The 13033-nt window shown below is 48.0% G+C and overlaps 1 protein-coding gene across 1 annotated transcript in view; it reads right to left on the bottom strand.

Moving 5' to 3' along the window:
• The window catches only part of LOC131670996 (neuroligin-4, X-linked-like), a 70627-nt gene extending 63310 nt beyond the window's left edge, over positions 1-7317 (bottom strand). Inside the window, exon 1 of the mRNA XM_058947087.1 lies at positions 7140-7317. The gene's annotated coding sequence lies outside the window, so the exon portion shown is untranslated. The remainder of the gene's footprint in view (positions 1-7139) is intronic.
• Positions 7318-13033: the final 5716 nt, after the last annotated feature.

Below are 13033 nucleotides of genomic sequence, written 5' to 3'. Positions count from 1 at the left end.
GTAATTGAGAAAATAAAAAATGGCAAAAACGAAACGAAGTGGCAATACGTTTCGCTATACACGCATTGCTATAAAAAGCCATAAATGGAGAAAGCCAAAAATTAAAACCGATAAAGCCCGCACGCGGCCTAGAGAAAGAGAGAGGGAGAGAGAGAGAGAGGCCAAAATATCGACAGCCGCATAATCTACGCGGTAGCGAATAAATCAGGGAGCCGCGATGTGGATTCGCGTAACGCAGACGCTGCGGCGCTGGCTGCGAGAATTATACGCGTGAGAGCGGCTTGCTCGCGAGCGCGACCAAGCGCTAAGCTCCAAGTGCGAAAGCTTTCGACGAGTGCCAGCGCGAGGCTCTCGCGCGCCCGCGTAATTTGAAAAAGAAAAGGGAAAAAACGAAAATCAAAAAGTTCGGGATGCACGGGCGCGGCCCCATTTATCGAGGGCTTTTTATCGGCGAGGCGAGATTGGCCGTCCGATTTTTTGGCTGATGAAAAAAAGCGCGATGCGTATTGCTGCGCTCACCTTGTTTTTTTTTTTTTTTCTTTTTAAGTGAGATCGGGCCATGATATCTGCGCCTTTTCGCATCAATGTGAACAAGCTGTGGAATAGCTTTTTATTTCGTTTTTTTTCATCGTCCGGAAAAATATACTGGTGATTTTCCGTCGTTTATGCTTTCTTTTTCTCTGTTTCATTTGGATAAAAAAGGCGTCATTGACGAACTGTTACGTATGAGAGCAGATGTAACGACGAAACGAAGAAGCATTCGTTGCTACGATGGTTTCCACCGGTTAACGGATAAAAAGATCGTCATTGGAGACAAGGTTACGCGCGTGGCATAAACTTCTGCCCGAAGACGTTACGTAGGTGAGATCGGGCATGGGGAGTGCGGCAAAGAGACCGAGGCGGATAAACAGCGCACAAGAGCACATTAATCTTGACGCCATCAAGTGGCAAAGGGGAAAATGCGAGTGCCCTGGCGGGGTCGGAGAGGAGGAGAGAGCGCGGTTTTTTTTTTTCGCGGCTCGCGCGATTTGATCGCCCTTGGCAAGAGCAACGATAACTGTAAAGATAACGCGCGCACGGCTGTGCGATGATGACGATCGGTCGCGCCGTGTGCAGCCCCGGAGCCTCGTAAAATAACACTGAATTTTACGTACTAACAGCCGGCTTTCTCGCGGTTTTCTCGTTATGGCGGATTATTAAATTCGCCGGTTACGGGCTCGCACGCGCGCGACAATCCTTCTACGAAAATATTTTTCTTCGCGCTCGTCTCGTTCTCCGTTGCTCTAGCTTGCACGCGGCCAATTCTACTTTTGTTGCGCATCGCGTTACTCGACGCGACGACGAGAGGATCGAGCGCTCGTTCTCTCGATATATCGACCGAGTTTCACCGTTAAATGCCGAGGTAATGATGTTATTTCTTTTCCTCGCGGCTATGCGAACGAAACTAGAACTCGATTTGAGTATTTCCAAGTCTGCCGTGAAAAAAATTTTCGAAAACGATCTTTCATTTTTTACGGCACTGTTACACGCACTGCATAAATTCCGGCATGCTATATGCTGAAGTTTACAAGTCTAGCGCGAATAACTTTGTTCCTGTCTATATACGCTGCGGCAAGGATAATACAGTTGAGATAAACATAGTTTTACATACGAGCACGTGTAGACATGATGAAAATACCAGGCAAATAAAGTGTATAGTGAACGATGTGCCCATTGATCTTTTCAAGAAGGTAGCGTCGAAAATAATAATATGCCGATAGATGCGGAACGATTCGCAGGAAGCCCCGAGCAGCAAAAAAATAACGATGTATCCAGGTTGGCGCTGAAAAAAGCATATGTCTCTCTCCCTGTCTATACATCCTTGCGCGTCAACATCAAGGCAATAACACCCCAGAGGCTATTTCACAACAAAAATGCCAAGCCGTTTATTATTCGCCCTCAGCGAAATCCGCCGTGGGACGTCCAATTATTTCCTAGGCCATTTTTGTCCCGGAACGAGAAATTACAGTAGAAACAGGGAGGCGGGAGCTAGGAAATCGCGCGGTAATTGAAAGCCTGCGCCTCGAAGGAGAGTGGCGCGGCGACAGCGGCAGCGCGGCTTGGTCGCCCGGATATTCCCAGACGCTAATTCGAGATTGAAACGTTTTCCCCATAGCGCCGGAGTCGACGCGCGGATATTTCGACTCTGCGACAACAGCCGGCATATTAGTTTAATCGAGCAGAAAGTTTGACGAGCCTCGCGATTCGACCGGGCGAACAAACGTCGCCTAAGCACGCCAAAATCAATACACGCGAATCGATCCGCCCCGCCGAGGCGCACGGCCACCAGGCGATTCTTCCGTTCTCCTTCTTGCCGAGCGGAGCTGTAGCTCGCGAGAGCGCGACCGAGTACGCGCCAGGGGAAAAGGACGGTTGATGCGCCGCCTGCCGTCGCGATTAAGATGCAAACAATATTTTCGAAGCGGCACCGCGCGGTAATCTGGTTGCCGGTGTCGCTTCGCATCTTCTTTTTCGTCAAGCTGATCGCCTACGACGTGCCGCTGTCTATCCGTCGCCCGACGCAAATTTCACGTCACGACGCCGCTGCGTTGCCCGCGGAATCCTGAATTTGTCGCGCGCCTTTTACCTTTCCTTTATTCGTCGGAAAAGCTCGCCGGATATTCGAGCGCGATTCAAGTTGCGTGTGCGTCTATTCGTGCATTATGACTCGTGCTGCTACTGTTGGAGTCTTCATCGCAATGACGATTTCGTAATGAAAACGTTTATTTACCAGCTTTTCCACTCCAGCGCCGTTGCAGCTCGTAACCATAGTTATTTTATATTTTTAGTCAAGGCGAATGGAACAATCCACTCGTAAACTCTCTTCTCTTCTCTTCTCTCTCTCTCTCTCTCTCTCTTTCTCTCTCTCTCTCTCTCTCACTCTTCTCTAAAAAAAGTGGGTTAACAAACTTTGTGCTCCGTTTCACGTGCAAACAAACTCGAATAACTCGGTGAGAAGAAAAAAAATTTCGTCAAGGAAGATCGTCGGCGCGCAAGCTGAATTTGAATGTCAGCGAGCTATTCAGCAGCGGCGTTAGCCTCTTGAGCAACAACAGCCGCGGACAGAAAGAGAAAAACGGCAGCAGCACGCTGGCGTGCTAATCCTTTAAAAATCGACGTAGCGTGCGGAAGAGAGAGAGAGAGAGAGAGAGAGAGAAACAAGGTCAAGCCGATGCGGCAGCGGCGTAATTCATTATGCTAATTATTCGCGAGTTTTCCAGGTGAAAAATCAGGAAAAAGCTGTCGGTCGCGGCACTACGCAGCCCGAGGCTATAAATCCTCGGCAGCCGGAACCCCGTCGGCCGACAAAAGGAGCTGCAGCTGGTCCCGAGATTGCCGTGTGTATAAGGTATGAGAGGCAGATTGATGCGCGCTCTCCGTGGAACTTGAAAAATGGCCGGAGTCGAGCGACGGGAAGGGGAGCTCGTTAGGCGGCACGCACGCCCGTACGCATGCACCTGGTCGGGTATCCTGGCGCACTGGCCTGCGCTGGCCGCAGCGACGACTAACGAAAGGAAAAAAGAAAAAATCGACGGACCTGGCGAGCAATCAATGGCTCTATCGGCGTCGAGCGAACGAGCAGAGAGAAAGAACGATAATGTAACGATGGCCGTTTGCCGTGTAGCTGCAGCACAGCTGGAACACGGGTTTGCGCGACCCATTGTTGCGGTCGGCCTCGACGGCAACCTGTGCCGCTCCGGCCATCGCCAGCCGAAAGCCCGATTGCTGTCCCATAATCGTCATTTGACATTCAATTTATTTGCACAATACGCATTTGCCCGTGTGACGCTGCTCTCCAAGTCTTTGAGCGGCGCGCTCGTATATCGGAGAGATGCTTCGCGGTCCGCAGTCGCGATGCACTACTCGCCCGGCGAGATCGATGTCATTAATTTATGAGCTGCAACGCTCAGCCACCACTACGCGTGCTTGGCAAACGCATTTGTTGCATTCTTTATTTAGAGGCGCGTCCGAATTATTCCTCTTTGTTCGATGTTCCGCTACAATAGCCGAATCGTCGGCCAATAATCGCGCGCGACGCACGCTCGCTCGGCTCGACGAAAGGCCGAGAGTTATAACTATTATGCTCGCATGATGGGAGAGCGCACGAAAAGGCAATTACGTGCGGGCGTATGAAAATTTGATAGCGCGTAAAATAAAGTCATTATCCTCGTGTAGTATATCGTGAAATTTCGGTAAGCCTCAGCGACGAGTGTAGAAACAAGCCACTATTCGGGCCCTCGCACCAAATCGATATCGAAGCTCGGCTGAAAAAACTAGCAGCAGGAGCGTACAGCGAAAGAACAGGGAGAAAAAGAGAGCCGCGAGAGACACCAAACAAAAGCGACCGGTCATTCCACAATAGTTCATCCACGTGCTGCACCATTCTCATTCGAAGCTCGATATTTCCGGTATATCGACAAGCGAGATTTAATACTCACGCGCAAAAATAGCGAATGCATTTTATTTAATTTTTGCGCTAGATTTAGGGCAAGAAGACTTTTGCCGCCATCGATCTCTCGGCAAGTTTTTCTAATCTTCTCCAGCTTGCTTCTATCTCTCTCTCCCTCTCTCTCTCTCTCTCTCTCTCTCGCCCTCGTCTTCTCTGTTTTTTCTGGTAGCGCGAGAGAGAATACGGAGCTCGCTTGATATACGCGAGGAGGAGGATAGGTTTCTTGTCGCGCGCGCATTCGACTGCTAGTTTTTGCCGCGCGGGAGGGCGACGTGCTAGAATTCTCGGAATTCGCGTCGGCTGATGCCTGACATTCTATACACTCGCACGCAATGAACCTTAAGTATTTACGCAACGAAATTGCCGTTTTGATATACACGCGTGTTCCACTATGGTGATGTTAATTGTTAAATATACATATATATATATATGCATATATACGTATGTGTGTGTATAACAGTATTGACATTGCAGCTTCCGATTAACAGCACACTTCAATCACATGCGTAGTCGACATGGCATACAACGAGTACAATTGCCCTGAAGTCTTAATAAATAAATATTAAACAAATATGTCAATTAGTCGTGCTAATAACGTCAAATGGTCATTTAAGGTTGCTCGTTATTGTAAATCAAATGTCGCTTTACATCGCACAACACGACCTCCCGCTAATTGATGGCGTTAAATAAAACACTCTCCTCGACTCGACTCACGCGCGCAGAATGTATTATCGCATCAACAAGTACCTTCTATGTAGCACAACAAGCTTGGTATGTCTCATCGGAAGAGGCGCGAAAGCGGCAGTTCAAGTATTCGCCACCAAGGCGAAAGACAATAGAAGACTGGAGTGGCGCGAAAAAAAGACGGAAGAGACAAAAAAAAGAAAGAAAAAAAAGAGCGTGCTTGCGCCAAGATAAGCCGTGTGGCATTATGCGCATTCAGACGGACGTGTAATTTTTAATCCTTTTGTCGCGAGGCCAAGTGTGCAGCAGCAGCCTCCCCTCTCTCTCTCGCTCTCTCTCTCTCTCTCTCTCTCTCTCTCTCCTGACGACACAAAGCTTTGACAAAGCGAGACAATGGAAAAATCGGAGGGAGAGAAGAAGACAGAGAGAGAGAGTGCGTGCCACGATTCGAGGGCCTTTTTATCAAGGCGCGGCTATTCTTCTTGCTCCAGATATGATGAAAGAATTTCTCTGGAGAGCGCGCGCATACCTCGGCGTATACATTCGAGTATCTGCTCTCCGGGCGCGTGTGTGCAGATTCAATTACGATGTCTGTCATGAGTGCATGCTTAAAACGACTCCGACACTCGTGTTTCTTTTCGGCTCGTTTGATTAAGGCCAACATTCGCTCGCGTCGCTAAAAGCTCGTGCCTCGTGCAATATCAATCGATTTGTCGAAGAGGCAATTTTCAATCGGCCGAGTTATCGAGAATGCGGTGGCTCCTTCTACTTTGTAAGGCAGCGTGCATTGAAGCCGAATGAGAAGCTCCCTGTTGATCGGCTGTGGCGAGCGAGCAGAGAAATGGAGGAGGAAGGGGTCAGTTTTCCAACCGATTTTTCACCGGCAGTCGCGAGTTTGCAAACTCGTTTGCAGACGCATTCGTCATGCAGGCGTAGTAGTACGAGGCGTTTTTGGTCAGACGTGTGCGCGAGAACGCGGGCGAGGGGCGGACCGGCGGAAAGTCCGAAGCCCGTACGTTTATGCAGAGACGCCGACTGTCGTCTTTTTGCCAACTAGGGAGTGAGCCTTTTTGTTGGCCCCTTTGTAGCAGCCCAGCAGCGCAATAGATGGCAATAAGGTGCTTCTACGTATGTTTGCGACGGCTCTCTTTTACCCCATTGCTCTCGGCCTTTTGCTTTTCCTTTTGCCGCGTGCTTCATTCATATCGTCCGTTGGGTCGGATTCATCATGTATTCCTTTTCGACCAGACATTGTTTCGTGCCGCCGGAGTCGCTTACGCCAGTACTCGAACTGAATTCGCGATCCGCCGTGATATTTTCTCGGAGGTGCCATTGCTTGCTCTCTCATTTGAAAGTTAAATGACGCCGAGCGGCGAGATCTCAGTTGTAATCCGCACTCACTAAAAAGAAGCTGCAAATGGAAAGCAAACGAACGCGACGAGGTGTAAAATTATCGAAATCTTGGAGTCGAAGGGCTGGCAAACGCGTTTGGAATGGCAGTCGAGTGGTTGTTCGCGTTCCGCGTGAGAGCAATGACCCCCCTCCTCTCGAGCGAATACACATGATACCATGAGGCTACTCGGGCGGACAGCGTTCTCGCGCGGAAAGGTGAAAAATTAGCATAATACATCTTGGCGAGTAGCGGAATCCCCGGCAGAAATGCAAATCTAGGGGTGGGGCGAAACAGCCGGTCCCGTATTTCCTGCTGGAGATTAAAACTCGCGAGAGCGCGCAGCTTTATAACTGGCGCGCGCTCTGCTGCTGCGTGTATTGCGCGCCGAGTATATGCGTAAGCCGCGCTCCACGAGATAGGGGGGGGGGGGCGAGAGCTCTATCTGGCAAGTTTCGCCGGCTTAATTAGTCCAGGACTCTCCTACGCCGGTGAGTTCCGACTGAAGCAGTGCCCCGGTCCTTTAAACTCGATGCGCTTTCCTCCCAAGCTTGTCGCTGGGTTCATCAGACGTACCTTCGATCCGCAACGACAACGAGGACTGCTGCGAGCGAGCGCGACGAACGGGACTCCGGGGCTATCGCACTGCACTGAAGCTAGACACAGGGGCACGTGACAACACAGCGAGATCAGCGGGCAGGAAGATCGACGCAGCTACGAGGCGGTGCGCGCGAGGCGGAAGCTAGCCGAGCGACAGCGCTGGCACGACTGGCGCGAGGAGCAGCGAGGAGCCGCGGCAGCGCAGCCTCCCGAGCGAAGCTCGACTCGCCGCCGCCGCCGATCGCTTGGCTCCGCGCGCGGCCTCCGCTCTGCGCCCGCGCGGATCGATCCGCGACAGCGGAGCCGGCTCCTGCCCTGCTCTCGCGGCCTCTCGCCACACTGGATCGCTGCCGAGCCTTCAATGGACGTCGCTGTTTATGCGACCCCTGACCCCCTTTTTTCACGCTGTCAGCTCGCCCGCGCTCGGTCTACCCCTCGCAGCGGCCCGCACGGCTTCCATTTGTCGCCGTGCCAGCCGAACGACCTGTTGACGACTCCTACCAACGCCGATTTCGACCGGAGCTCCTCCCCGACAGCTAGCGGCTCGTCGCGCGAGCGAGCCGCTAGCCGACCGCGTACGCGTGTTTCATTGCATTAATCCGCCGAAGAATCTCGCGCAGTTTTTAGCAAACGAGCGAAGCATATTCATCATTAGCCGTTCGCTCGCGATGGCATGTCTCGATTCGACGGAACATGCCATTCTCTTTCGCAACTTTTATTCGCTGAAATTGCAATATTTGGAGAGGTAGTCGTAGCTATGTGCTCTCGTGCTAAAGAAAATTACAAAGAAAAATCGTATGCATGCCAGCTGCACGCGGAAACAGAAATACGCACATTCGGTTGATTCTTTTAGTGCTCGTATTCGGTGAACCCCGGGTTCCGAGAATGACAGCGCCAAGAATCCATAAAACTGTCTTCCAACAGTTTCCAGAGTGCACGCATTGAGAGCACCCGTTCGAAACTGTGACGTATCCAGTGTCCCGAGAATACGTCTTGTTGCGTCGCGCGTCAAGTCTTCGTTGGCGAACAAAGTGAAGGAAACGGCGTGATCAGCGACGACTCGGGACTACAAGCGGTAAAATCGGCCGGGGAGTCTGCAACGAAAAATTGGGCGGGAAGGGCTGAGCAGGCCTGTCGCTAGTTTAATCACGAATGACTTACATCGACGCCGGGCGGTGGATCCCGAAATGACGCCCGTCAAAGGCGGAAACGCGCGTCTAATTTCGCGGCAGCGGTAATTGCGAGGTGTCCCTTTGAAAGGCACGGCGGTTGCTCAGCGCGAAACAAACGCAGCGGCTGGTGCAGCGCCGCAGCTGCAACTACTGCCGCCGCCGCCGCTGCTGCTGCTGCTGCTGCTGCTGCTGCTACCCGCCGCGCTGTAATTGAGATTAAGAACTTGGGCAATTCCGGGAGAACTGCAGTTAGGCGAGTTGGCGCGCGAGCGCGAACACGTGTAGGTGCCGTCGTTTTTCGGCATAATAAACATCAATGCCGCTAGATAGATTGAGATTTAGTTTTGCCGGCTCATCAGCCTGAAAGCTTTCTCCTGAAGATTAACGAAGTTCCGCTTCATTAGAGGATCTGCTCGCCCCCCTGCCTGCGCCCCGCGCCGCGCTCCGCTCTTGGAAGGGAACGCGCACTCTGCCGTCGCTGAATTACCTATTAATGGACTTCGATCTATCTCCCACCGGTGAATTTCTTCATTGCATTTTTCATTCAAACTTCCTTGCCGACTAGCGCCATGCTTGATGTTTTATCTACGCGCCGGAGGAAATGAAAAGGCGACCTAACGGATTTTTGACGAGTTACCTTGCTTCGCTCTTTTATCTTGGCCTTTTATTGTTCCCGGCCGCGCGCAGCTCGCTCTCGTCTCTCCTCTCGTTTCAGCTGATTAGACGGCCGACCGGAGATTTCCCGCCCGACGGCTATACTCGATTTTGCGGAATTCATTAGAGCGCGAAGCTTCTTGGCGTGATTTGTCGACGCGCATGATTTCTGCGGCTTGATAACGGCGTGACGGTGCTCTGCTCTTTGTATCTCGGCTATCGCGCATGAAATTCAACGGCAGCGAATTTCGCGCGCTCGCCATGACTCGGCGTATTTTCCCAACATTTACGCTCGGCGCGCGCGGCCATTGTGTGCGCTGCGGGACCAGTAGCCCAACCAGCTACCGTTCATTCGTCATCTCCAAGACCCAATGCTTCTATTTTATGATAGCGAGCCAAAAGGGTTTTCGCTTTATTTGCTTCCACGAGACTTGTTAAAGTAAGTTCGATAGCAAACGGAATATCAAATACTCACGGCAGCAATTTGGCGATGGCAATATTACGAAAGCGTTTCTCCAACCGACCTAACAAATTTACCCTCCGAATAATTGAATACTGTTTTCTTCGATTTTCCGCGGACAAAGTATCACAAAGATAATCCGGATACTAGTTATAAGATAGATTCAATTTACACATAACGATCCACGTAATTTTTGCACTGCTGAAAGCTATTTGAAATTTAATGGTCGGTCGCACAAAACTACGTGGGATATAAATAATCTTCACTCGAATGGGCGATAATGGCCATTTTTTTCTTTGTGAACAGTACAAAATAATAAAAGCCTAGAATACTGGCTGCGTCGAGAGCAAATGATAGACTGGCGATTTAAACAGCGCGCAAATATTCATACGCGCCAGCGAAGCATGCAGATAAGTTCCAAAATCAACATAGCCAGAGAAAGCTCGCGCTAGAGAGGGATGAATGGGGGGGGGGGAGAGATCGTTAGAGCAATCTTTCCCTCGCTTCTGTCTTCTCGCTCGTGCTATAACGGGCCGGACAAATTTGTCTTTTGTAACTACATCGGCGCTACCATCGAGCCAAAGGTAAAATTACGATATTTGCAATTTCCTGAAAGGGAAGTTGCCACCGCGGCTGTAACCGCCAAGACGAACGAGCGCCGAGTTACGATCGTTATCGAGTTTCACTACGTCCAAGCGTAAATTAAGAGATCGAACTTGTACTCTCTTAAAGACCGATGCTGCTTTGATCACTGCGCGAATGTTTGTACTCGATACGAGGTCTTTCTTTTTGACGAGCGACGTAGAAGCAAATTTAGCTTCAGTAATTTATTTAGAGGTTGAAACTAGTTTCAATCTATAATCCCATTGAAAATAAACTAAATTATTCATTGATTAACCTAATTTTATTATTATTAATCTTTATTGGGATAAAGTTGAATATACAATCACTTTTTTTTTAAATTAGTAGAATTATTCAATTGTTAGTAAATGTTTTTTAAAATATTTTATTTTATATACTTAGCATTAAGATTTTTTTTCGATATCAAGGATACCAATGTCGACCTCATTGTTCCTTTTGACTGACAGTTAACTTGCGTTACATGCAGTTGACTTTTATCAATGTCAACGCTTTCCTCATTTTTCTAAGCACAACGAAGTTATTTTCATTGGTTTTGTGAAAATTTACTTGTCTATGGTAATTTAAAAGTATCAGGTATACAGTAGGTACTTGTTCAAAACATATTTATTTTTAATATTTTACAAATGTTAAAACTACTATTCATTGATTGTAAAAACATTTAATAGCTGTTACCCAAAGAATTTTTATTACACCCATGAAAATGTCATATATATATTGTTATGTATTCAATAAACTTTTAAAAGCTTATGTTAAACTTCCGACATATCAAAACGGTCTGCGGTTGTAGTACGTATAATGGATGTATAATATAAGCTTATTTAATGCAGCAATTTGACAGAATGATAGTAACTCTCAACTAAAGGGTAAATCAATATATATATGTTATAAACTATATACGAGTAATTTGCCTTGTGTCAGGTGTTACAATTCCAGAATTAATGTATATTGCGCAATATTATTTTTATGCAGCCACCATACTTAACAGTAATTATCCAAACATATACCGTTACTTCATAATACAACACTTTTTTTGTGAATAAAGTATGCTAGAGTAATCACGTATGGAAATTAAGGCACGTCGAAATTAATACCCAAGAAGAAAGTTATAAAATTAATTAAAAAAAAAATTTATTACTTAAATAAGTGAAGTACTGTGTTTGGCGTTAAAATTTAAAATTATATGAAAAACAAACCTTTTTATAGACAATAAGATTAAAATGTCTTATTAGCAGTAGGGATTTTTCTTACAATTAAGTAGATGTTAGTTTTCTGAAAGCCACTCTGCAAATATAAATGAAACGAATTTTCGTATCTTTGCAGGGGCAATTTCAGAATCGGTAGAAAGCACGGCTGACAGAGGGATGGAGTTAGAATGTGATTCGTTCAAAGTGTGCATCGGCGAAACTTTCATAGCGCCTCGTGCAACTTCATTCGACTGGAGTTCAGTCTCTCAATTTTCGTTCGGGAGTGGAGTCAAATTTTATATAGTATCGAATGCACGCAAAGCCCGCTCCTTTAAATGCAGCACTTGGGGGGTCGATATATATAGGTCCTTATTAGCTTGGCTGTGCTTGCAGAAATCCAAACGGCACGAAAGCCCGTCCAATTTGCATTTCAATTTGCAGTCTGAAAATAAAAAGTAGGCGAGACGTTAAGTGTCAGGCCAATTGTACGAGTGCGAGTTAACAACTACTAGGGAGTTTTCCGAGATTGCAGCAACTGTGTCCTCAAAGTTAGCGAAGCTACTAATGAATGGAATTGAATTCGCTGGTAGTTCGCCGCCGCCACACCGAGAGCGACAGATCGAGAGAGTGGGAGGGGGAGGCAAAGGGGCCACGGGCTGGAGAGACATAGAGAGAGAGAGAGAGAGAGATAGTGGATTCATCGATGTATTCCTGCTAAGGTGCGGATCGACAACTGCCGACTGATGGCTTCCCCTAAAAGTTCGCATTGTTCGCACCTCGGGCTCTATTTGTTGCAATTATTGAAGCTCCATCACCATTTTGAGTTTATGACTTGGATTGAGTTTCGTCCAGAACATCCTGTCGCAAGCTCGGCGCGGCTCCCGTTCGTATTGAATCTCGCGGGAAGGCGGCGCGGTGCGCGCGGCTAACGATAAATCGCAAAGAGCCCCTTAGACTTTGATTCCGCTCGACAGGGCTACAATGCGCGCGGCGCGCGATAAAAAGGACTCGATGCATTTTCGTCTACGATAATTCCCGGTAAGCTGAACTTGCCTCGCGAGATGCGCCGCGGACTGGTGCTCAGTGCATATTTGCTCGAGGCAAACGCAATTGCGGCCGACGAGTTTCCCGCTTCTATTGCTCTTTGATCAGCTGTGGTGCGCCATGCTCAAAAATTGCACGCACGCCTATCTGACTGCCGGTAGCGCGCGCGCTCTCTAATGTGCAAAGAGTTCATTACCAAGCGTCAAGTAGCGACTCTGGCAAATTGCCTTTACCAGTTTACGCTCAAGATACGACGCCAGTAATCGCTTTCAAAGCTTGCGTATTTATACAAATTTTTTCCAGCTCCACGAGCTTATCTTATCAAACTTGAATGACAATTTCGAGCAAGTGTTACAGGATGTTTGCTTCGATTTCGACTTATGCATGTGGTATCATTTCAGAACTACACCGTAGCTCTTGATAAATAAAAAGGATTCTTTATTAATATTCAAAGGTATAGCTCGAAATTCTTCCTAAAGGACCACATGGTCTTTTTAAATTTCAAGCATGCTTTCGTATTAATTTTGATTTATGACATCTTACAATCTTTGAGTCGTGTTGATTTACATATAACAATCTAGCTGTGCACAAATTATTTCATAATGGTCATTTAGTTGTGAGAATATTTTGTTGTATCATTAGCATATGGAATAACTATTCTTTAGCAAGGTGTTCGGTGAGAGATTGTATAAGTTCGTTTCGAAACATCGCAGA

This window comes from Phymastichus coffea, unplaced genomic scaffold (genome assembly GCF_024137745.1).
Source record: "Phymastichus coffea isolate CEN01 unplaced genomic scaffold, Cenicafe_Pcof_1.1 PCOF00118, whole genome shotgun sequence".
Classification (NCBI taxonomy): Eukaryota; Metazoa; Arthropoda; class Insecta; order Hymenoptera; family Eulophidae; genus Phymastichus; species Phymastichus coffea.
This window is presented reverse-complemented; position numbering and strand designations above follow the sequence as displayed.